This window comes from Desmodus rotundus, chromosome 5 (genome assembly GCF_022682495.2).
Source record: "Desmodus rotundus isolate HL8 chromosome 5, HLdesRot8A.1, whole genome shotgun sequence".
NCBI lineage: Eukaryota > Metazoa > Chordata > Mammalia > Chiroptera > Phyllostomidae > Desmodus > Desmodus rotundus.
Window position 1 is genome coordinate 57659497 of NC_071391.1, and position 25127 is coordinate 57684623.

Consider the following 25127-nt stretch of genomic DNA (forward strand, 5'->3'; position numbering starts at 1 on the left):
GATTACTTCTGTAAAGACCTTATCTTCAAATAAAGCGACATTCTAAGATATTAGATGTTAGGACTCAACATATATTTTTTAGGGGGACGTACTTCAACCTATAACACTAGGACTTAAAGATAACATATGGACAATGCAGAATAGAAAAGAGAAGCAAACTGAGTCTCAAGTGTCATGTTCATGGAATCCACTGGCGAAGCCTGGTGCAGGGTCTGATTCTCTCCCTTCTTATGTCAAACCTGCCACCATGTTTCTGGAGCCAGCTCAGCACCCCGGGTACAAATCCGGTGATGCACATCTTTCACTCCCTGTGGTGGTACAGTTTATGTGTCAACTGGACTAAGCTACAGGGTGCCCAGATTTTGCTCAGACATTATTCCGAGTGTTTCCATGAAGGCGTTTTGGATGAGGTTAACATTTAAATCAGTAGACTTTGTAAAGCAGATTGTGGTCCATAATGTGGGTGGGCCTCACCCAGTCAGTCAATTGAAGACCTGAACACAAGGCTAACCCTCCCCTGAGTAAAAGAGAGTCCTGCTGCCTGACAGGCCTAAAGCCAGAACATCAGCTCTTCCTCGTTCTACAGCAGTTCCAGCTTTAAGACTCGGACTGGAGTGTCGACTGCAGAATGTACACACACACCGTTGGTTCTGTTTCTCTGGAGAACCCTGACAGATACGCTCCCCAAACCAGGTCCTACCTAAAAAAGAAAAACCACAAACAACGTAAGTCCCCCTTCAGGATTGCTACCTATCTGCCACAGAGCCAGCTCTTTATCTTACTAAATTCCCAATTCCCCTAATCTAAAGCCTTTACATCTGGGTTATTCACCCAGTTTTCAGTCATCTTTATGACTGAAAGTGCTCCCCCATTGGTCTGTCCAAGAACAAAGCAAAAGCCTGCCCCCAAATACAAAATTCAGCTGCCAACCTTTGTGTAATCATGAACTGAGGAGCTGTGAGGCCCGAGCCAGAGCTCTGGGCCGTGTGTACAAACTCCTCACGTGCTCTTTACACACATTTCAAATCATTGAGGACTTTCTCAAGTGCTCGCATCTGATTTCATCTGGGGCTTTTTATGCATCTAGAGCAGCGATTTTCAACCTTTTTCATTTCATGGCACACATAAACTAGTTATTAAAATTCTGCGGCACACCAAAAGATATGTTTTTTGCCAATCTGACAAAATAATAGGCATATTTTGATGCATTCCCAGTGGATGGCTATTGCCATGTTTTAGTTGATAAACTAAGGGAAATGAGGTCACTGCCCCCCACTAAATAGTCAGGTAGTGTATGTTTTAAAAATTCTTGTAGCACACTGGTTGAAAAACGCTGAACTAGACAATTCCCTTATCAACTGTCTTTTATAGGTTAATATTGTATATGTGTGGCTCTGTAAAGAATCAGCCTTGTCTAGTTAGGGCTCAGCACAAAACCCTCCAAAGTTTAAACAGATCAGCACTGAACCAAACCAGACTTTTGAAAAAGCATCTCCAGACTGGAAGGGGATGAACAACATCCCCTGACTCTGCGGCTTGGCTTTCATCTTTACTTTGGGTTTCTGTTTTCCAGATTCTCACACTCAACCATATCACCTGTTCGTGCCTCACCCAAGGCTGTATGGTTTCCCCTTTAAAAATTTCATTGTGGATACAAATGTATTCCCTTGGCATAATGGAGACAGGCTGGTATTTTTAAGACAGCTTTACTAAACATGAGGGAAAACAGAAAAGAAATAATTGCAGAAAACATACATGGTATAAACATAGCCAACTTCCCAACTGCAGGGTTCTGTTTCTAAAAGTTCCATTGGAAGTAGGAGAGCTTCCCCGGGCCTCGGTCTCGTCCACCCTTACTCAACCACATCCCTTAATTTCTCCGTATCCTGTCAGAGCTGCTTCCCTCCCACCCCCAACGCCTCATCTGCTCCTGAACCCTGTACTATTGAGCTGCTACCTTGATTTTCTTGAACCCATACCTCAAGGAAAAAAAATACCAATGAACTTACTTTTAAAACTATCATTCTCCCAATAAAAATATCCCAGACTCCCAAACACCTGCCAAAATACCTGCTTACAAGAGATTTTCAAGTTTTGGTATTGAAGATCCACAGGGTCTGAAACATGAGCTCTTCTCAACACTGATGTTAAACTAGCACAAAGCAAAGTATATTGTAGGAGAAAATCTCTGGGATCATGAATATTCTTTACAATGGCAGGTTGGTTCTGTGGTCAAATAAATTTAAAGAATATTGAGTTCAACTAAGTTTCACAGTTTTCTCCACTGCATAACCTCTTAAATCTTTTCATGCCATTAACATTTATTGAGCATCTATTATGTGCCAGGAACTGCTCTAGGTACTGAGAACACCCTGGTGAGGAGTGAACAAGACAGATAAATTCCCTTCCCTGCCTTAATAGAATTTACTTTCTGGTTGTGGTTCCAAAAAAAAAATACTGAAAAGCAAATGAGTAAGATTTCAAATAATGGTAAGAACTATGAAGACCTTAACAAGTGATATTACGGGGAAGACTGGAGGTGGGAAAAACCAAGAAGCAGAGAAAACAATGAATCCACAGACTTGGCAAGAAAAAGCTTGGCATATTGGAGGAAGAGAAAATAGCTGAGAAACTGAGGGGGAAATTGCCTATGACGAGGTATGATCTTAGAGGCCTTGGTAAGAAGTAAGATTTGATTGTTGGTGAAATGGAAAGCAATTTGAAGGGTTTTAAGCCTTGGCACAATCCAATTTACAATTTGAAAAAAAAAATCTCCTTGGCTGTTGGGTAGAGAATGGAATTTAGAGGCCAAGACTATAAGTGGAAAGCAGTTAGGAGGCTCTTGCAGTAGTTCATCTGAGAGATAATGATGGGGTTGTCAGTGCGATAAAAAGATGTGGGTGGTGTCCACACGGTTTGGAGGAGTAAAAACAACAGGACTTCCTGATGGGTTACTGTGGGAAATAGGGACCAGAGAGAAGACAGCAATGACTTCTAGCTTGTGGGCCTGAGCAATTAATTACACAGCAGTGTTATCAACTGAGCTGGGATAGACTAGGGAAGCAAAGGCTTAAAAACGTGAGGGAAATCAAGCGATTGTTGTATCCATGTTAAATTCAAGGTACATACTACACATGTAAGAGGTGCTACCATATAGGCAGATCTTATACGTCTATGAGCCTGGAGCTTGGGAGAAGGGTTTGTGATATAAATCGGGAAATTATTGGCCTACAGATGGCATTTAAAGTCACAGAGCTGGATGAGATCACTAGGGAGATTGTAGAGAGAAGCTGAGGCACAAAGCCAAGCCCTGGGGCACTTCAAATTCAGAAATCTGGTACAGAGGAGGAGCCAGCAGAGGAGACTTTACCATGTTCCTGTGCGTTAATGACTGGAAGAGGCAATGCAGAAGGCGGAGTTTCTCCAGCTTATTTGACCTTGATCCTTTCGATACATAACATCTCCCAGGGTTAGAGTTCAGAGGAAAACAGTTTGGAAAATACTGTTTGTACCCTTCTAGCTATGCTCTGTTGTGGCATAATATATTTACTTTTAAGGGGGCATAGACAAGTCTCCTCCCTCCAAGCAGAGAGGTATTTCAGTAAAAGCCCCAGCAATTGTTAAACAAAACGCTGACCTGATGGTCCAGGCCAAGAAACAGACCTGCAGGAAGCACATGTGTGCCAAATGCAGTGAGAGGAAAGGAGGGCTGGGCCACCATCACCTCACTGAGCCAAATGTCACAGAAAAAAGGCAGTTCTAGCCTTTTTATATGAATAATGTAAAGCCTTTTACATGTTCCACCATCACCTCACTGGGCCAAAGCTCATATGCTGGCAGTTTTTAGCCTTTTCAGGTTAATAATAGTTATTCTGGTGGAGGAGCAAGATTGAAAGTCTGAGGAGAGACCCAGGGTGTAAATGCTCTTTGTGTGTGGAGGTGCGGGGGTGTGCATTATGTAACCTTCCTTAGGCTACTAGCATTTGGACGTTTCTACACATATACACTAATATCCTGCTCTGGAAAGAGTTCATTTGGATAAAGGTGTTTTTCTTTATTTTATAGTTAGCTTTTTCTTTTCTTGTTTTGCTTTGGCTTTGGCTATAAAGAACAAAAACTCAGGTATGTTACTAGAATCAGAGACAACTCTAAGAACAGGTTTCACTCTAGGGCACATTTTCATTTTTCCTCTCTCCCACCCCCCACACAGAGGCTCAGAGAACTCTCACTTTTTACAGTTATGTACCAAAAAATCATAATAAAATCCTCTACATTTGCATACCATAATCTAAGTGGAGCACACATGTTATGGACTAAATGTTTGTGCTTCTGTAAAATTCTTTTATTGAAATCCTAATCCTCACTGTGATAATATTAGGAAATTGGGCCTTTGGGAGGTACTTTGGTCCTGAGGGTAGAGCCCTCAAGATTGAAATGAGTGCTTTTTATTTTTAATTTATTGTTGTTCAGTTACAGTTGTCCCACCTTTTGAAATGAGTGCTCTTATAAGAAACACATGGGAGATAATCTCTCTCTCTCTCTCTCTCTCTCTCTCCCCCCCCCCCCGCCCCCTGCCATGTGTGGATACAAGAAGAAAACAGCTATCTGTGACTGGGAAGAGTTCCCTCACAGACACCTGATCTGTAGGGACCTTGATCTTGGAGTTCTTGCTTCCAGAACTGTGAGAAATCAGTGTTTGTTGTTTAAGCCACCCCATCAGTCTATGAAATTATCTTGTAACAGCCCAAACTGACTAAGAAAATACACCAGAGTTTTGGAGGTTTCCTTTATAAACAAGGACACAAAGGCCCAGGGAGGAGAGACAGAACCCAGGGGAAGGAGCCTTAGATGGATTTGATAAACCTGAGTTCTGCTCTTGTGTGACTATAGATAGGGAGGTGGCTTCATCTGAGCTTCTAATTTCTCTTCTGCAAGGGGAGGAGATTGGGTAGGAATAAGTGATCTTCAATTTGCATTTTTCAGTACTTACAGTCCGAATTTACGATTTTGAAGTGGAGTAACTTGACTGAGGTCAGACACTTAGGTGGCTCACGACACAGTGGGAGCCACATCCCCTATCGTATGGCCCAGAGTTTTGCCTTGTTCATTATCCACAATGCATTTCCAGTACAAATTTTTTTTTACCTCAATCCATTTTTCTCATCTATTTGGATTGCTGTGAAAACACTGCAAGCAGGCAGCATTGTGCAATGAAAACAGTATGAACATTGTGACCGTGGAGCAGTTACTAACCCTCCTCAACCAGTTTCATCATCTGTAAGACAGGTGTATATATCTTTCTCATTGGGCTGCTGATCCAACTGAGATTATTCTATAAAGTGCCATGGCCATACTAGGTACCAACATTCTGTCTTGGTCCTTTTAACAGAACACCACAGACTGGGTGGCTGAAATAACAGACATTTATTCTCAGCACGAGAGGCTGAGATTTAGAATCAAGCCACCTTGATCTGGTGTCTGGTGAGCCTGCTTCCTGGTGTGCAGATGGCAGAAGGAGAGCTAGTTAGCTCTTGGCCTTTTCTTCTTTATTTTTTCAGGTTCCCAATGCAATTATAAGTTCTTTTTATAGGTGCATAATTTGAAATTAACGGATAAACTGGATAAGTATGATATGGTTTTTAACTTGTGTTAGATTTTAGTTAACATAGTGAATATGAAGATACCATTATTATGCTAATTGACATCTGTTGCTACTCATTAGCTGGGCAAAATAAACTTGAAATGATACATCTTGTGGTGGTATAATTTAAAACATTTTAATTAATTAATTAACTAGCTAATTAATTAATTAATTTTAGAGAGAAGGGAAGGGAGGGAGAAAGAGAAGGAGAGACATCTATGTGCAAGAGAAACATGGGCTGATTGCTTCTCATACACCCCCAGCTGGGGTCCTGGCACGAAACTCAGGCATGTGCTGTGACCGGGAATCAGACCGGCAGTCTCTTGGTCTGTAGGCTGGCGCTCAAACCACTGAGCCACACCAGCCAGGCTAAAATATCTTTGATATGACACTAACAACTTTCAAATTCTGGCCACAAGCTGCACATAAATTGTAAGCTTATTAAAATACACCTTTTTGAAAAGTAGTAAGATGAACATTTTATACCTAAATAAGTTTTCCCAGAAAGATAAGAAATACTTTGGCATATGAAAGTAGTTGCCCCTCTCCATAAGGATTTCCTTTTTCTAAGGCTGAAAAATATTCCATTGAATGTACATACCACCTTTTCTTTATCTATTCACCTGTCAGTGGACACTTAGGCTACTTCCATACCCTACCTGTTGTGACCAATGCTGCAGTGAAGATGGGTGTACAGACACCTTTTTGAGACCCGGATTTCCATCCCTTTGGATATACTCGTACCTTCTGGATGTGCCCAGAAGTAGGACTGTTGGATCATATTCTAGTCTTAAGTTTTGGAGGAACCTTCGTTTGGATTTCCAAAATGGCTAATTTATGTACTAATTTACATTCTGACCAACAGCACACCAGGGGCCCTTTTTCCTTCACATCCTCACCAACATTAATTATCTTTAACTTTTTTGATAACAGCCATCCTAGCAAGCATGAAGTGATATCCCATTATGGTTTTGATTTGCATTTCCCTGATGATCAGTGATGTTGAGTACCTTTTCATTATCTGTCGGTCATTTGTGTACCTTCTTTGGGAAGTCTACTCTGTTCCTTTTTTTCTTCTAGGAATTTTATGGTTTCAGGTCTTACATTTAAGTCATTAGTCCATTTTGAGTTGATTTATGTGGTGTAATAAGGGTCCAATCCCATTCTTTTGCATGTGAATATCCAGTTTGCACGTGCATATCCCCCAATAAGGTCTTAAACTCACAGGCTTGAGATTTTTATTTTATGCCATATTGTTTATAACCCAAGTCAAATATTTTCTGTTTTTCACTGTACAGGCTTCCTCCTCCAACCTTTTCCCCCAAAGAGACCATGTGCTCCTCTGCCTCTAATTATTGTTAACTACTTCTGTATTTGTCTTTCCTCATTATCATGCCATTGACGGGAAGAGTGGTTGGCCTCTGCTTTTATGGGCACTAATGCCATTTGTGAAGGTTCTGCCCTCATTACTGACTTATCTGTCTCCCAATGGCCCTACCTCCTAATGCCATCACACTGCGGATTAGAATTTCAACATATGAGTTTTGGGTAGATGCAAACATTCAGTCCATAGCACATTCCATCTCACATTTTACCTCCCCCTCCCTCTTAATTATTTGGGGAGATAAAGAGTTACAGCAACGAGTTCATGAACCAGGATGAGGATAAGGCATGTGATGGCTTCATTTGCTGTACAAGTAATATTTATTCAGGCAAACATTTTAGCTCAGTCCCTCTTGTTGAAATCCTTTTCAAAACATCCATCCAAGCTTCTCCTTTGGAAACCACATAGTCTGAATATACTTGAATCTTTCTTGGTGATTGAAGACCTTGCCATGCCTTAGGCTTATTATTCAAAACTTGAATTCAAATTATTCAACTACTTGGATAAATATGCAGAAGGTACAAAACTCAGTTGGAATGTGCTGAACTCAGGAAATTTTCTAGAAGTCTATTGTTTGTTTTAAATTGAAATCTTTAACAAAGTTTTGGTGGTTCAGACTTCAAATAGTGCAAACATTCCATTTATAGATGAGGATCATGGATATTGTGTTCTGGTTAAACAAATAATCAACAGATTTTTTTTTAATGCCTACTTTGTTTGAAAGACCTGAACCAGGCATAATTTTGAAAACAAGGAGACATAAAGATACGTTTGAGGCCTTAAGGAACATATTCTCTCATTGGGAGGCAAAATATAAACTCATAAAAATGTAACTATAACGAGAACTGAATAAATGAGAGTACTCTTCATAAAGAAGTCAGAACTCGGAATGCAACCATGGCAGGATTTGGTCCTGCAGTAATCAGTGGTGGGAAGAATGCTTGATAGGGAAGGGTCTGTAAAGTACAGGGAACAGTTGGAATAAATGCACAGGGATGGGAAAGCTTGGGGTATATCCTAAGGACCATAAGTTTTCCATTTCAGAAATAATTAAGGCTAATACCAGCTATTTATTTGGGACATTTATAGTTTTTGATAATAGGTACTGAATATCTAGATTCTTGAAAAGTGTTTCTTAGGCCCCTGTGGTTGTGAGAAACTGTGACCTACTAAACAGTACATTCTTTTGCAAATCAGTTTATCTCTGTGGGCCGATAATATATAGGTCACAAGAGAATTGATAAGGTTTCCAATCTACCTATTGTTAGAGGCCTGGACCCATCTCTTAGATCCCAGAGATGTATAGTTCACAGACAGCCCTACCAAAATCCATTCCCTTTGCAGAAAACAAGCTTTGGATTGGTCCGCAGGATTGGTCCTGGGTTTGGATCCACCTCCTTAAATATCTCAAGCCAGGAGTGTGGAGGAAGGAGAGAAACAGGTTTCTCTAATCTTCCTGCTTGCCTCACCTGCCCCCATTTGCCAGCCAGGCCAGCCCTGTGCCCACTCCTATCCCATACTGGCTCCTTCAAAACAAGGTCACTTTCCTTAGAGGGTAAAATAGCATTTAACCTACTGATCAACGGACTTACACACTCCTTCTTTATGAAAGTGGAATAGGAGAAAAAGAAGGGGGAAATGTGTGTGGGACATGACTTGGTCAGCTTTGTGGGAGCTATCACTCCCAGCAGAGGTAAAAAAAAAAAAAAAAAAAAAGCATGATATAGCAATGTGTGTGCCACATCGAAGTGTCTGGGCAGAGAGCCCCCTTGTTAAAAATTGCTAGATAGATAATCTCATCAACATGTCCACTCATTGATTGATTCTGGTAAGGAGGGAAAAGAAAGGTTGATAAAATTCTTGAGCTCCTGAGGTAAAGCAAGTCTAGATTATGCCAATGAATACGGCTTTTTTGCTTCGTAAGGACACAGACATTTTATACCGGACACCAAATGAGGAGGGCACTTGGTGTTACTGCTTATCTAGGGCTAAGTTTCCCTTCTTTTTTTGTTGTTGTCTTTCCATGTCTGGCCTCTTTGTTCCTGCCCTTCTTCACCTTCAATCATAATGTAAAACTGTTCTCCATATAGTGAAAAACTCCTTTCTTAACAAGACTCGGGGCCAGAATGGTAGAATTGGAAGGGAATTTAGAAGCACTAAATTCACCCTTCTGGCTTTTGAGATAAGGAAAGGATCTGGCTTTCTTTACCCAGAAAGATAAAGTGGCCGTGTTGAGTGTAGGGATGGAAGCAAATGGTGGAAGGTTGTAAGATCATTTATATAGTATTTGACAGTTTACAGAGTTCTGTCATACATGCAGTTTCACAAGAACCTGTGATGTAGGTGATATTATGATGTCTATTTTACAGGTGAGGAAACTGAGACCCAGAGAATTCTCCTGGAAGGTTTAAGAGCACATATCTTTCATCAGGGAAAGTGCGCATGACAAAGCCTAGGGACATTGAAGTGTTAAACTTTTCTTTGAAGGGCAAGGCATACAGAGATTAGGAAGACCTGCCTGTATGCTCACATCTACTAGGGGAAGGTTGTCAGTCTCCCCAAAGCCGCACACAGGGCACCCTAATGCTGTCCAAAAATTACTTGAACCCTGAAGGGAATGAGTCCCATGAAGCCATTTGATTCTCTGTAAACATGGCTATGTGGTAACTTTGGAAAGGGCCAGCTATTCTGCAGAGGAACCTACATTTTATACAGCACAAAAGTCAGAATCTCTGTAATGTGAAAAGTAAATAAATAAAAGTTGGCTCAAGACGACAGAAGCACTTAGTGTTTACTTGGAAATAGAGGTGGGGTGGGGATGACCTAGGGGCTTTCAGGCCTCTTATCTTTGACTGTCCTTGGACTAGAACTCACCTCTGTGTACCTGCCTTTTCAGAGTGACCCTGATGAGCATAAAATCTTTTTCCTCCTTGTATCTGATCAACAACTACATCATACTTTCCCGGATGGTGAAAAATCATTTGGAACCAAATTCCACTAAGACAAGGGTCAGCCAACTACTGCCTGCAGACTAAATGCAGCTGCCACCTGGTTTGCAGGCTTGTGAGTTAAGAATAGTTCTACAATGTTAAATGGCTGGGAAGAAAATCAAAAGAAGAGTAATATTTCACATCATGTGAATATAATATTAAGTTTAAATTTCAATGTCAGTAAATAAAATTTTACTGGAACATAGCCACTTTTATTATTTATATCTTATTTATGGTTGATTTTGTGCTACAGCAATAGAGTTTAGGAGTTGCAACAGAGACTATATGGCCTGCAGAGCCTAACATATTTACTGTGCAGCCCTTAATAGAAAAATCATTGCCAACCCATCTTACAGCACTGATTATACTGTATGACAATTGGTTCTATTCCTATCTATCTTCTGAGCTAGGCTTTTGAGCTTATGAAAGACTCCACTAAAATGAGGTTTTATTCTTGACTGGTACTTTATAAATGTTCGTAGGATGAACAAGGGAAAATGCTGTGAACTTGGACAAGTCAGTTCTTTCTGGTTTTCAGTTTCCCCTTTTGCTCCATGAGAGAGTAGGCTAAGGTGAACTTCGTCTCTTCCAGCTCCAACAGTCTATATTTTATGTTAATATAAGCAAATGGAGAGATAAGCAAAAGCAGCCTGCTTTGAAGGAGTCTGCAAAGGCTGATAAGGCATATACATAAATAGGAGGGGTTCTTCTACCATGCTGGCATTCTATATTTTATATTAAAGTTACGGTGGCCAAAAATAAATATCACATTCAGTTTATTGAATCTTTTTTTCTCCAGCTCTGGGTTCTCCCTTAGTGACCTTCTGACTGTTGGTTGGTTTCCCAGCTCTGTCAGTGTTATGAAGGGATGACCTTACTAGCTAATGTTACTGGAGCATATGCTGTTAGTGTGTGCATTGCATGTAGTATGACAATTTATTATGAGTCAATAACTTCCTTTCTTCATGTCTGCTGGCCTTGTGTGAGTCTAGTAACATAAACACTTTTCTCAGAGCCTGCTCACCATTAAGAATATCTGAACATGTGGAGTCCAGAGACCACACTCTGGATTTATGGGCACCCCCCACCTCCATCAGGATGCATCCACCTGGCCCAGAAAACAGCCATCTGCTCTAACTTAGAAAATCTCACTACTTAGAAAATCATGGCATTTTCAAACCACATGGATATAAAGTTCTCCTCCAAACCTCACAAGCACATAGGACCAATGCCTCAGGTGGTGTTTGGTAAGACACCTTCATGGCACAAGGATATGGCCCGATGTGTGTCAGTGAGATTGATTTAAATCATTATCCTGTGCTCTTTCCTCCCAGAAGGGCTGTTATGTCTCTCCAGCCCCATTAATGTTAAGGGACAGAATCTTAGAGTTGAGGTGCATGTGATATGAAGAAATGTGTTTGCCTGTAAATGTGGCCTGATGAAGGCTTTCTGTGCTGAAGCCAAGACCAACCCTCACACAACAGGTGCAATTTGTCTTCTGGACTCTTCTGTTCCCTTTTATACTCATTCCTTCAGGTTTTTAACACTATCCAATCTTTATCCTGGGCTTATGCTGTAATGCGTCAGGCAGGGAAACACTCCTAAATGAAGGGTAGTGAGGCAGAGTGGAAAACTATAAAGCACTCCAAATCAACCTAGCCTGAGACCCAGTTCCTCCACTCCCTGGCGGAGCCTCAGTTGCTATTGTCTGCTGACGGGAGCTAATACTTATCACCCACCTCTATAAACCACCCAAAGATGGTGACAGGCAACAACTGCGTGTTATTTATTCTCTTTCTGTCTCGCACCGCTCAGTACACAGCATGAAGCAGGCACTTAACATAGGCCTCCTGAGCAAAACTGAACTGACTTTACATGTAATCTCGCGTGAATGATGAAACGTGGATTGTTTGAGCTAAGAGGAACTTGAAAACCTGTCAGCAAGTAATAGGCAAGTGTGCCCCATTTCCCACTTCTCTGCTAAATGGTCAGAAACAGTCACTATGGGCCTCTGGCTAAGTGTCCAAAGCTCTCTGGGGAACCACTACCGTTCGATTGAAGTTAATCACTGGAGGAAAAAAATCTATATATCATCTGAATTGAGTTCTGACTTTCATCTTAGCAGTGGAGATACACAGACCTAGAGAAATGATACGATTTGGCCGAGGTCACTAATTGCAGGATGAGGTGGAACTAGAATATAGGTCTCTAGGTGATCATCCAGTGCATAACATTTATGTTCTAAGGGAAATCTCAATGCCTTCAACCAGGGAATGAGCACTGGGGGAAATTTCTAGCAAGGACAAATTAGGGGTGCGTGTGTGACAGGAGGGCCTCTGAGTCCTGTGGCTATCTCCGTGGTAATTCAGAAGGCAAGTCAGATAGTCCCCTTCTGGGCAAAGGTACAAGGCCCCAAAGATTTGGATAAAGTGAGGACTTTGTCCTAGAGCTTACACACACACACACACACACACACACACCAGTGAAAAAATATCCAGGATGATAAAGGAGCTAAAAGATAGCTTGGAGTTTTCCAAGGCCCAAGGCCCAGAGGGCATGACCCAGAGAAGAAAGGAGGGCTTAACTGAGGAAGTAACTTCTGAACAAAGTCTTCCAAAAAGAGCCATAGTTCTCCAAAGGAAAGAAGGAAAGCATGTTCCATCAGGAGAAATTGTGTACACAAAGGTGTGGGCTGGAAAGAGCCAGACACATATACAGGACTAGCAAGCAGTTCTGCGTAGAAGGAACTTCCGATGCTTAGTGAATGGGGGAGGGAAAGGGAGAGCAGCCAGGGCAGTGTCAGGACAGGGATCTGAAGAGATAGCAAAAGCAGCCTGCTTTGAAGGAGTCCACAAAGGCTGATAAGACATATACATAAATAGGAGGGGTTCATCTCCCATTTCGGCAGCTGAAGCTCTGGTTACCCCTGCAGTGATGCCCCCCTGGTTCCACCTATACCACTGCTGCTCCGCCCTCACTCTTGGGATGCCCAAAGAGCACTGAGCACCTGTGACCATAAGTTCACTACCTCTTCAAAGTTGGCCTTACCAGGAAAGAGTAATCTCCAGCCTTGATTTACTCAAAACAAGTTTAATCTCATAACCAAGAGTATTGTTCGAGTAAAGTTTGCAAAAGAAGCATCCAGGTTGTGCCCTGACTGGTTCAGCTCAGTGGATTGAGCGCAGGCCCGAGAGCCAAAAGTTTGCCAGTTGGATTCCCAGTCTGTGCACATGCCTGGGTTGCGGGCGAGGTCCCCGACTGGAGGAGGGCAAGAGGCAGTCACACATTGATGTTTCTCTCCCTCTCATACTCTCTCCCTTCCCCTCTCTCTAAAAATAAATGAATGAAATCTTAAATTAAAAAAAAACATCCAGGTTGATGAGAAAAGAATAAAGGTATAGATGTGGAACACGGCAGAGCAAGAGTGATGCTGAGCTACGGCATCAGCATACTATCGTGGAGCATAGGGGCCTTTTTGGTTATGACAGCGATTTTCAACCTTTTTCATCCCACAGCATATATAAACTAATTACCAAAAAATGTTATTTTTTTTGCCTGACCAAAAAAAATAGGTATAATTTTGATTCATTCACACCAACAGCTATTGTTGTGTCGGCTGTTGTTATCTTTCTGAGAATCTAAGGGAAAAGAGGCCAGCGCCCCTGACTAAGTAGTCAGGTATTGCATGTTTTTAAAAATTCTTGCAGCACACCGGTTGTAAATCGCTGGTTTATGACATTGTTAGATGTCTCAGATATGAAAATGTAGAACCACAGCTGAGAGACCTGAGCGATCATGCGGATAGTGACACTGTCACCATGCTTTGGGGCAGTAAGGGTGATTTGTGTCATCTCAGGGCAGTTCCCATAGATGAAGCAAGACGTTTTGCAGAAAAGAATGGTTTGCCATTCACTGAGCCGTCGGCTCTGGTCTCTACAAATTTAGGAGCTGCTTTTTAGACAATTCTGACAGAGATATGTCTCACTGTTTCCCAGAAGCAAATGTCAGATGGAACTGAAAATGACATGTCTCTCAGCAACAATGTGGTTCCTATTCATGTTCCACCAGCCACCAAAAGTAAACCAAAGGTGCACTGCTTTCAAAACCTATAAGACATTTGTGTTCTCCCCTAGAAGGCTGTGTGTAGGCCATTTCCCAGGTCTGAGATTTAAATACACTTGTAATTCTTATAGTCACTCTTGTATTTTATGACTTCCTCCTACTTACCATATTTTCCATGTCTTAAGTCTTCTGATTTCAGCTTTTTTTTCATATTATGACTTTACCAGCCTTAGTGGAATAAACTGAATGTTTGGATTCCTCATTTATTATTTACTTTTCATCATGGAAACCTGCACTATATACATAATAGAACTTGATCACTTGAAGCTCAGACCTGTTGGTTTTGATTAACTCAAACTAAGAAGACTTTAGAAATAAGCTATCATTTTGCCACAAAGCGACTTATGATGAACAGCTTATAATTCATACACTCTTCTCTCAGTGCAGAGCTTGAAATTTTTCCATTATTCTGGAAGTCACTTTCTAAAATGCCTTAATAGGGTTACAGAGTTCAGTAAGTTTTGGTTTTAATTTTTGTAAGCATCAAAGTTGATTCAAGAGGAGGCACTTTTTTCCTGGACAAGAACTATCCTCATAAACACAAAAGACTGTTTAAAAAGACATACACGATTAGTAACACACAATAGAAGGCCACGTGCTTTCAGATGATCAAAGGAAATTCAGGGCAGCTGAGAAGAGAGAGATTTCCCACTGGAGGTGGGAGACTATCACTATTAGGCAGGGTTTGAATTGGTCCTTTTGAACTTTGGGGACTCAAGTAGAAGTGAAAAATCTGCCATCTGATTACCCGATCATTTTCTTTTCAGATCATGTCTTTAACTTAATGGACCAGATCTTGCATCTCAATGCACAACTCAGTAGGGCGCCCATTCCCATGACATAACATGCCTGTTGTCCACCACTCTTCTGTCAGTGCCTGGAACAGAGCCTGGCCCCTGGTGGGGGCCCAGTAAATATTTGTGGGATCTGTATTCCAAACAATGTGTTTGTACCATGGCAATTACATACTGTAGATATTTTCAGAATGTTTTAAAAATATTCTGTCCTTGCCCAGGCTGATATGGCACTGTTGGTCAGAGCATCATCCCATAAACCAGAAGGTCAAGGGTTCCATTCCCAGTCAGGGTACAAGCCCGGGTTGCAGGTTTGGTCCCCCAGTCAGGGGCATGCCAGAGCCAACAGATCAATGTTTCTCTCTTACATCCTTTTCTCTCTCCCTCCCTTCCCCCCTGTCTAGAATCAATAAACATGTACTTGGGTAAGGATGAAAAATGAAATCCTGTTCCTTTGTTGCCATTAGTACAACTGTATTTGTCATGCATCTGGACTTCTGATTTAAAAAATATGGTAACAGAACCCATAGATGCAACACAGAAAAGCTTCATTCTCATTTTCTAACTCTCCTTCTGCCAGCTGGAGTGTTTGTGAGGGAGGTGGGAAGGGAATGTGGTTTTGCGGAGAGCACACCATTTCTGGGCTCCAAGCCTCAGCCACACCCTTCCGCATGGTTGGGTGCCCATGCGGTCTCAGACCAGAGCAGTCCCTTCATCTTGTGCTTTACCCAATAAACACACAGGCTTTGGGAGTCTTGGATGAAGGTGGAAAGTAATAGCATCTTAGAAAGGATGTTGTTAGGGGTGCTTTGTGGCCTTGTTTGGGTCTTTCCAAACTAGTTTCTGGCTGCTCTGTTGGAAGAGGAAAACTTCCACATCTGCAGGGATGAAAGAGACTGTTGTTTCACAAACTTAGCTAGCAAGCATCTGCCCAACACTCCCTGCAATGTAACATTTAATGTGCTTCATCATCACTGTCAAGTGGACCATCAGTGAAAATTATCGACCTCATATGTTCTGCCATTTTCTTTCTTTCTCTCTTTCTTTCTTTCTTTCTTTCTTTCTTTCTTTCTTTCTTTCTTTCTTTCTTTCTTTCTTTCTCTCTCTCTCTTTCTCTCTCTCTCTCTTTCTTTTTCTTTTTGGCATTCCATTTCATTTAATTTTAGGTTAAATGTCAAATCTACTGGGTGCATGTAGATTGTTTTTTGTTTGAGTTGAGAAAGAGACTTGCATTATAGTCTGACTTTTCAGACTATCTTTATCTCTACTTGAAAACTTTGAATCCCATCTGTGTGTAGAAAACAATAGAGAAGGTTGCCTTTCTTAATGTTTTCACTACCCTCCAATTAACCACAAATAAAAGCTCTTAGAATTATCTCCTCCATTCCTCTTACCACTCCTTTCTTGAGTTCTCCTAATTCTAACTCCCAAATTATTCTCACAGGTATCTCCTCTTGTCTGGCACCTGCATTGAGGCTCTCAGTCTAGGCCATTCTAACAGCCTCTTAACTGTCTTCTGACTCCAAGACCTCCTAATCAGATCAACTTTGCACTGCTCCCTAAACCACCAGTAGACTATGATACTCTCCTCCTCTAAGCTGTGGATTTGCATTTTATTCCCATCACACAGGGAATAAAATGCAAATCCTTGGCATGCTATTCAGGACCATGCTAAATCTTGACCACGCTTTAGAGCCAAACTTTGGAAATGAAAGATAAGCAGAAGGAAAATCAATTTAGAAAATATACTGGATGTATTACATAAAAACTGTTCTCCAAAAAAATCAGTGCAAAAATAATTTGTGTGTGTGTATAAATATATACATACAGATAGACAGATATGTGCGTACACACACAGTGTTACAAGTGGTCATCAGGGTTTCTAGGCAAGCCCACGAAAGTCTATTCAATATATAATCCTAAGCAAACTGCTGTGCATGTGCAATTTTAAAAATTACTGAGTGATGCCAATTAATATAATAGGAAAACCACTAACATTTAAAATTATTTTAAAATAAATATGTCCTGACTACTGGCCCTTGAAGGTGACAAGACTGACAGATGACTCCATTTGTCTTAATAGCTTGCCTTTCTACTAAATAGCTAACATTTACTAGTGCTTACAATATGCCAGGTCATGTTCTAAGACCTTTACAAACATTAAATTACTTGATCTCACAACAACCTTATAAAATAGATATTATTATTTTCCCCATTTAACAAACAAGGAAACTGAGGCACAGGGAAATTATATAACTTGCCCAAGGTTACACAGGAAGCTGTAAAAGTGGGGTTTGAATTGAGGCATCTTGGTTCCAAAGTTCCCACGCTAAATGACAAGCCTAAATTAAGAACCACTGAAGAGTTATTGGGAAGAGTCAGGGCCAGTTAATAGTGGAGGGTGCATAGGAGGTGATGGGAAGTGTCTAAAGGTGTCAGCAAGAGACTGGCTAGGGGCAGAGCTGGGTTGGGTACTGGGTATATGTTTTGCTGAGGTCATTTTGATACTAGTGATACTTTGACATTCACACTCAATTCATTTCTTAAAGAATAAAACATTAAGTTTTCAACTTTTAAAAGTAATCACACATTTGAAACCTATATAATTTTATTAACAAAGTCACCCCAATATATTCAATACCAATTTAAAAAAATAAGTATTATCAGACATAAATAAGGTTATTTCACATTGATAAAAGGCCAGTTCATTAAGAAGACATGCCAGTGCTAAATGTGTTTGCATCTAATAAAAAGAGCTTCAGAATAAAAATGAAAACATCATCAGGTACTCTGGGCAGAAGAAACTTAGCCTATGTCATGGTAAAGTGAGGGTCAGATGGGGGATTCGAGGATGGGGCTGGGGTCAGAGGTGTGGTGAGAGATGGTGCAGCTTAGAAACTTAGAACTGGGCTCACGCTGTTACATTATTTTTTCATTTTTTATGAGTGATTGGCTTGATATTTAGGGTCATGGAATGTCCATGGTGTCAAAACAGTTGAAATAAAAAGTTCTGCTTCAAAGAGGGGCTTGCAGGAGGAAGAGGTTAAGCGGAGAGTGCTAACCACAGCCTGTCTTAGGCAGAAGCAGAAGGAAGCCTTAGGCCATGTAATGGAAGAAAAGTTGCTTTCTGTTTTGGTTGTCAGAAAGGGCAAAGAATCAAAACACCACTTTGCAAAGGATGAATTTATAAAATTGCAGGAAGTGTTTCAAGATCTGCAAGACAAGACACATTTTTTAATCATCTTCATGCAGTATCTTTTTGCTGTGATGTATTTCCCATCTGCAAATTGGGATTATTTGACCAAGTGGCATCACCTCTGGTGTTCATGGATCAAGACAGTTAAAATATTGTGAGAAGATGGGATCCAGAACCAGGTTCAAACCCAGACTCCACCACTTGCTAGCTGTGTGTCTTCTGGCAAATCTCAGCCTCTCTGAACCTCAATTCCTTAATTGATTAGAAGGGAATAATAATGCCATGTAAATCTTGGGGCTGTCTGGGCCTTAAATTGTGCCTCCACTAGTCAGCATTGAGCAAATATGCATCAAATGACCGAAGTGGTTAGTGGGATTACAGTTGAGTCTTTATTTTTCTTTACTGAACTTTTTAAATTTTCTACCATGAGCATATATTGTTTTTATAATTAGAAACAAAATATAATAGAAGTTATTTTCTACACAGCGATATTCAAAAGATGGGACATCCACGGCAGGATGCCGGTTGTCTTCTATACTCCAGCTTGGCTTTACTGGAGTCAGCTCACTGTACCTGGGCCTGGAGCACTTAAATAAGGCCGAGATCAGTGATAGCTCAGTGCCCAGGAGCTCTGTTCTCTCCATTACATATTGGTTTCTGTCCTGCTATTCCCTCAGTCTGCCACTCAGCTGGATGTTCCCAGCCACCTCCAGTCCTCAGGGAGCTCCATTTTTTAAAATCCTTCTAGTTTCATTTATTCAGTGCTGAGGCCTGGAAGCACTGACATTGGCCGCAGGAGTCAAGTCTGCATTTGGTCTTTGGAAACCAGGGAGAGTGTGGGCGAGTACATTAAACAAAGCAAAACCCTGGCAGGAAATCAACTTCTAATCCTGAAGCTTCCCCTGGTTCTCTTCTTTTTCTTTATAATTTTAGGTTTGTGGGTCCCAGAACTACCTTAGTAATAAGAGAAAAGATGAAAGTAGGGATTTAGGTCTGAACTGTACCATCCCTGAAGCATTCCAGCACCAGGAAGCATAACCAGGGGGACTCTGTCACATTTGAGCTACCAGGACTGTCCACCCCCTCAAGCAAGGAGCCCATACCCACTCAAGGAGGCAGGGAAGAGCCAAAGGGCCAGGATCTTTCTGAGTGTGTGGGCTCCTCAGAGCACAAGGTGTGGTTCATTAGCTTCCTCTCGAAACCACTCCTGCTTGCTTGTTTCTGTATCAGCACACATCGCTGCCATCCACCTAGCTGCCTAAGTCAGAAATCTAAGAGCTGTCCTTGACCACTTCCCCTCCTTCACATCCCACAGCCATTATAGATGCAATCCTACTCACGCTACTCCTTTAAAATGGCCCTTGCAGCTACCAACTTCCACTGCTACCAACTAGTCAAGACAATCATGCTCTCCTGCCTCTGTAACAGCTATTCCCCAAACAGGACAGTTGCTGGGATGCCAGGTAGCCCCAGATGACAACTAGAGAAGATAAGGTACATGCATGGATCACACAGGCAGTGAGGAACGGACATATCCAGAAGAGAATCCAGGCTTGCTGGCCCCAAATCGAACACTGCTCCCGGAGACCACCCTGCTCCATTTGTTCCTTTATTTGCTATACTGAGACCCTGACAGGCGCCAGGCACAATCATGGTCTCCCTCTGGGGGTGACTGCTCGCGTTGGGTTATGGTTTTCTGCTTGTTAATTTATGTCCTCATCACTCCTGCAGATAAAGGAGGGCATCTCTCAGGCCCCTGCCTGTCCTCTCATCCCAGCATCCCATGAGTTGACTTTTGAGTGGTCTACTCACAAACAGCTTCTGAGCTAGTGAGGCCAAGAGAAAATATGCACAGCAAGGCAAAGACTCTATGTGAGTCCAAGATGCAAGACACAAATAAGTAGAAATAGTTCCCTTTGGGCCGAACTTATAATCTACATAGGAAAGGGAAAAAGGAAAGTGATCTGGTTCAGTTTTTGTTCCTATCACACAGGAGACATCAAGGAGACACTCAGTTAGCCAAGTGCCTTTCTCTGCTTTGCCAATGCTTAAATCCCTTTTACAACCCCGCCCCGCCCCCGTCAAGTGATCATGCACTCCTCCTTTGGACATCTTCAACAATATGGGATTTACTACCTCCAAGGTGGCCTATTCTTTCAATCCATAACAGGAGTTAGAACATACTTCCCTACGTCAAACCAAAACTGGCTTCCCTAAAACTTGCACTGTGTTCTTCCCCTTTGACCTACATAGGCCAAGACAGCCTCTCCTGCTCTGAGTCGGCCCTGGGCTATGTGAGGATGGCTATTCAGTCCCCCAGGCATTCTCTTCTCCGGACCAAACATCTCCACTCGATTCTACCTTTCCTCATAAACATGGTTTCCAGCTCCTTCTCCAGTCAAGTGGCCACCAGAGCCACTCCCTCCCACCCTGTGGAAGCATAAACAGAATCTTCACATAAACAATGTTATTTGCTTTGACTCTCTCATATTGTGCTCCAAGATCATGTGATCACGGGGCAAATTTCTCCCACCCCTGCAACACCCCTTCATATAACTCTGTAGCTTTGAAACAAGCAGGTCAACTTTATTGTGCACAAACTAGAGCTAATAACACTGAGCTTTCCAGGGTTGTCCTGAGTATTAAAAGAGATAATAAGTGTTGAATTAAAGATTTCAACAATATTGATGGAACACGCATCATGTATTGGGCACTGCGCTGGGCTCTGGGTAGGATGTAGTCCTGAAGTTGATAGAAAAGACCTCTACCCTCATGGAGCTTACAGACTGAAGATGGAATATAAGCATCTTTTCAAGGATAACAGAGTTTGAATTGAAGCCCAGGAATCCCCATGACCTAAACTGGAAGCTTAAAAGTGGTACCCACTGTTAGGATCACCATCGTGATGAACACACATGCAACCACGTTAACATCAGTGATGCCTTTAGGTATTCTAGTTTCCTTATGAGATTAATGCTTTTAGAAACAGAGGAAAAACCATGGTGGTATTTCTGATGAATAATAAGCACTGTATCACAAATGGTCTCATTACCTCCTCCTAGAAACCCTGTATTTCCCATAAATCAAGGAGTTTCATGTTATATGAGCTGAGTTAGCTTTTACACGGTAGGTGTTTATTTAACTGTATTACTGGGGAATTTGGAGCCATCAGAACTGCCACCACAACTGTGGGTGAGAGCAGCAAGATGCTGCAGCACATCGACTACAGGATGGGGTGCATCCTGCAGTCCTGTCTTCATTGGCTCCTTCAAGGCGTTTGACAAGTGTATGAATTTGATCCTAGGTGATTGTGATGAATTCAGGAAGATCATGCCAAAGAACTCAAAACCAGCAGGAAGAGAGGAGAAGCGTGTCCTTGGTCTGGTGCTGCTTCCAGACGAGAACTTTGTCTCCATGACAGTCTACTCTCAAAGATGCTGACATTGCCCAAGTGCCACTTACTGGAGCTGCTGGGGGCCCAGGGATCAGCAGGGCTGCTGGCAAAGGAATCCCAGCTGGTGTTCCCATGCCCCAGGACTCTGCAGGACTTGCTGGGCTAGTTTGTGGGGTTGGTGGGTCATCCTAACAGGTAATAACCCCACAAGGAAGAGGCACTGTTGTAGCTGCTGCCCCAGCCAGTACTGGGGCCTCTACCCAGTACCCACCTGACCGTGGGGATCCTCCCCCACCAATGGGCCAAGGGACACCCCCTCCAGGTGTAATGGATGCACTTCCTCGTCTGAGACCTCCCATGGGTCCCCCAGGGGGATCTCCCCTGGATGAGGAACTCCAATGGGCATGCCTCTTCCAGGAATGTGTCCCCCTGCCCCAGGAATGCCAGGCCTTCTTTGACCCTCGGCCACAGATATGGAAGTAGCTCCACAGATGTGTGTGCCCAGTGTCCCAGGGCCACATTACTACAGACCTGATTGTTATGCCATTTGAGTCTCACCAGATTGTCTGGTTTCCCTTACAGGACCCCTCCCCCAGGAATGCATCCACCAAGGCCCTAGGCTCACACTGGTCCTTCTCAGCTCCCTGCCTGTTTCCCGAAAGACTGTACATAGTCCTTTTATTTCTTTGTGGCCAGTGAAACAAATTTATAAAAAAAAACCTCTTAATAGGATATTTTAAATGCAAAAAAATAAAATAAACCTGGATTAATTTCCTAACTTGGTCAAATCGAACGAGAGATTGTAGTGCAGGACAGCAGCTTCATCAAGGAAGTTGCGAGCTTCCTCCCTCCTTCCGCCCATCTGCTAGAGCAGTTATTCTGCCCGTAGGGTTGTCTTTAGCCGTCCTCTCATTCAGCACGCTATGGATGCAGAATGTGCCTCCCACACCAGGGAGGCTTTCAGCTTGTCCCAGAGATGAGTCTTGGCTTCCTTATTATTTCACATCACTATTTGCTCAGTGTTCGGTCAAGGAAGTGAAAAAAAATAAAGAGTTACTTACTGTAAAACACGTAACATCTTTGCTCAGTTTGAAACCACTGACCTTCCTGTTTCTCTGTTACCGTCAGATAATCCACCATCTTGGGTGGGGTGTGATGAAACCACCACCTAATGTCTCCCTAGAGGAGTGGTGACCACAGGATGTCATCACCTGTGCCAGAAAAGGGGCAACTGTTTAACAGGAAGGACTTAACATATGCATATCTGAGAAGACACCCCATGTCCACCTTGGTGCGGAAATGAAAGTCAGGATCCCTTTCATTAAGCCTTCTCCACTGTTCCTATAAGCTGACAAGACTTTTAAATACTCTGTATGTCTTGGTATATTAATCATATTGAGATTTCTATGGCTAATATGTATTATATACAATTAGCCCGGCATGGTGCTTGGTAGGTACTTTATCTCAGTCTTCACAACAATCTTGTGGGATAAGCATTATTCTCTTTTTTCACATGAGGAAATTGGTTCAGAGAGGACAAGTGGCTAGCTCAGGGCAGTTCACTAAGTACAAGTGCCAGGATTTAGGCCCCATCCAGTGCACATGATCTTTTAAGTCCCCCACCCACCACCCGGTACACGTGAATCCCAGTTCAGAACAGAGGGCACAAAGCTCAGGTCGTCCTTCCTCCCCTACTTATTCACTCTCTTCCACTGTTTGTGTGCTTTGCTAGCTCCTTCATAGTATGTCAGTTCCTGAGGGAAAGACAATCTATTCGCCTTTGTGTCCCTCCCCAGAAAATAGAATGTAGTAAGGTCTCAGTAAGTGCATTGCAAATGAAAACATATACACAGACCAAAATACAAAGCTACAGCTAGAATTTCTTTTTTAGAAGATTTTATTTATGTGTTTTTAGAGAGAGGGGAAGAGAGGGAGAAAGAGAGGGTAAGAAACACTGATGTGAGAGAAACATTGATCAGTTGCCTCTTGTACGCATCCCGACCAGGGACCAGACCCGCAAGCCAGGCATGTGCCCTGATTGGGAATCGAACCCATGACCTTTAGCTTTGCAGGACAATGCCCAACCAACTGAGCTATACCAGGCAGGGCTATGGCTAGAATTTCTGACTTCAACTTCAAAATTGCAGAAAGGCTCCTGTTTTAAAATTAATAATGAGTCAAATCACTAAGATAGCAGATGTGATAGCAGCCACGGGATGACTAAACAGTAAAACTTCCTTTTTTCTATGGCTCCAAGTTGCACATCCTTTTGTTGTCCAAAGCCAGAGAGAATAAGATTCTCCACCATCGTGCAGACTGCACGGGAAGAGAGCTCTCCTCTTTATATAAGTTTGGCTTCACTGGGAGCAGTTGCAGGCTGAGAGGCAGAGTTCCTGGCATTCGTGTTTAAGACTGTGACACCTGAAAGTCATCATTCCAAGTGGAATGGAAGGAAAATGGACCAAATCGGTGTATAGGGATCAGCAAGCCGGGAAAGACAGCAGACGGAGACGGTAATAATAACAACTCTGCATTTACAGAGCATTTCCTAAGTTCCAGCCACTTACTTACCTTATTTATTTTAATCTTCCAACAGTCTGAGGGGTAGGTACATTTTAAAGTTGTAGAAATGAAGCTTAGAGAAGTTATGTAACTTGCCCACGGTCTCTTTGTTGGTAAATGTAGAGCTGAGAGGACTGAACCCAAGTTTTTCTGACTCCAAAGTCTAAGCTCTTAACCATTAATGCTAATCATTAACTATACCTGCCTAACCATTACATATGTTCCTTGGTGAGCAAAGACTAGAGGTTAAATACTAGAAACACACTGCCTATTATGTGTTGTCTTTTATTTCTATTTATGTAAAAACTAAATGTATAGTTCTAGCCTTCTACGAGGAATGTTATTCTAAATTAACCTTTTAGTTGTCAATTTAAGTCTTCACTAACAACTATCTCTACATAACATACAGGGCCATCTGGACTCAGTGTCTCCAAGCTTACCATTGTATTCAAGATACTGATCCCCAGAGCGGGTATATGCGATAAGCAGCAGCCGTTACCGGCTCGAGCCTGGTGGAAGTGCTGCTTGTTTCACTGATATCTGTAGAGTAGATGGTGGTCTACAAGCCAAGGCATATATATTATTTCATTAGGTCCTCTAAGGAAAATTATGAGACAGGTAAATAAATAATACCTCTATTATACAGATGAGGAGATTTACCCACAATTAGAAACCTACTAAGTAATAGAACTGGGACTCCAGTTCAGGTCCTGAGGATGTAAACCCCAAATAAATGAACACCCTGCCTTTTCAATCCTTCAATAACGCAGGTGTAACTGAGCCCAAGGCTTGACTCTACCACACACCTCTGTCAGGTGAGGGAATGAGGCCCTCTACCTCACAGGATTGTTACACTAAATAAAATAATGTAGGTAAAGCCCCTTTAGTAAAGCAGTGGACAGAACAGATGCATACCCTGCCTGTCTCATAGACCTTACAGTGCGGAGTTGGGAGGCAGGAGTGAAAACAAACATTCAGTAATCACACACTTACTGATCAAGGTACAGTAATAGCAGGTGTTATAAAGGAAGAACACAGAGTACT

General features: G+C 42.1%; 2 pseudogenes; both read left to right on the forward strand.

Annotated features, from left to right (window-relative positions):
* The first annotated feature begins 12514 nt into the window (after positions 1 to 12514).
* LOC112315881 (ras-related protein Rab-11A-like) lies at positions 12515 to 14127 on the forward strand (annotated as a pseudogene).
* Positions 14128 to 21318: 7191 nt separating this feature from the next.
* Positions 21319 to 22140, forward strand: LOC112315880 (small nuclear ribonucleoprotein-associated proteins B and B'-like; annotated as a pseudogene).
* The last annotated feature ends 2987 nt before the right edge of the window (positions 22141 to 25127 follow it).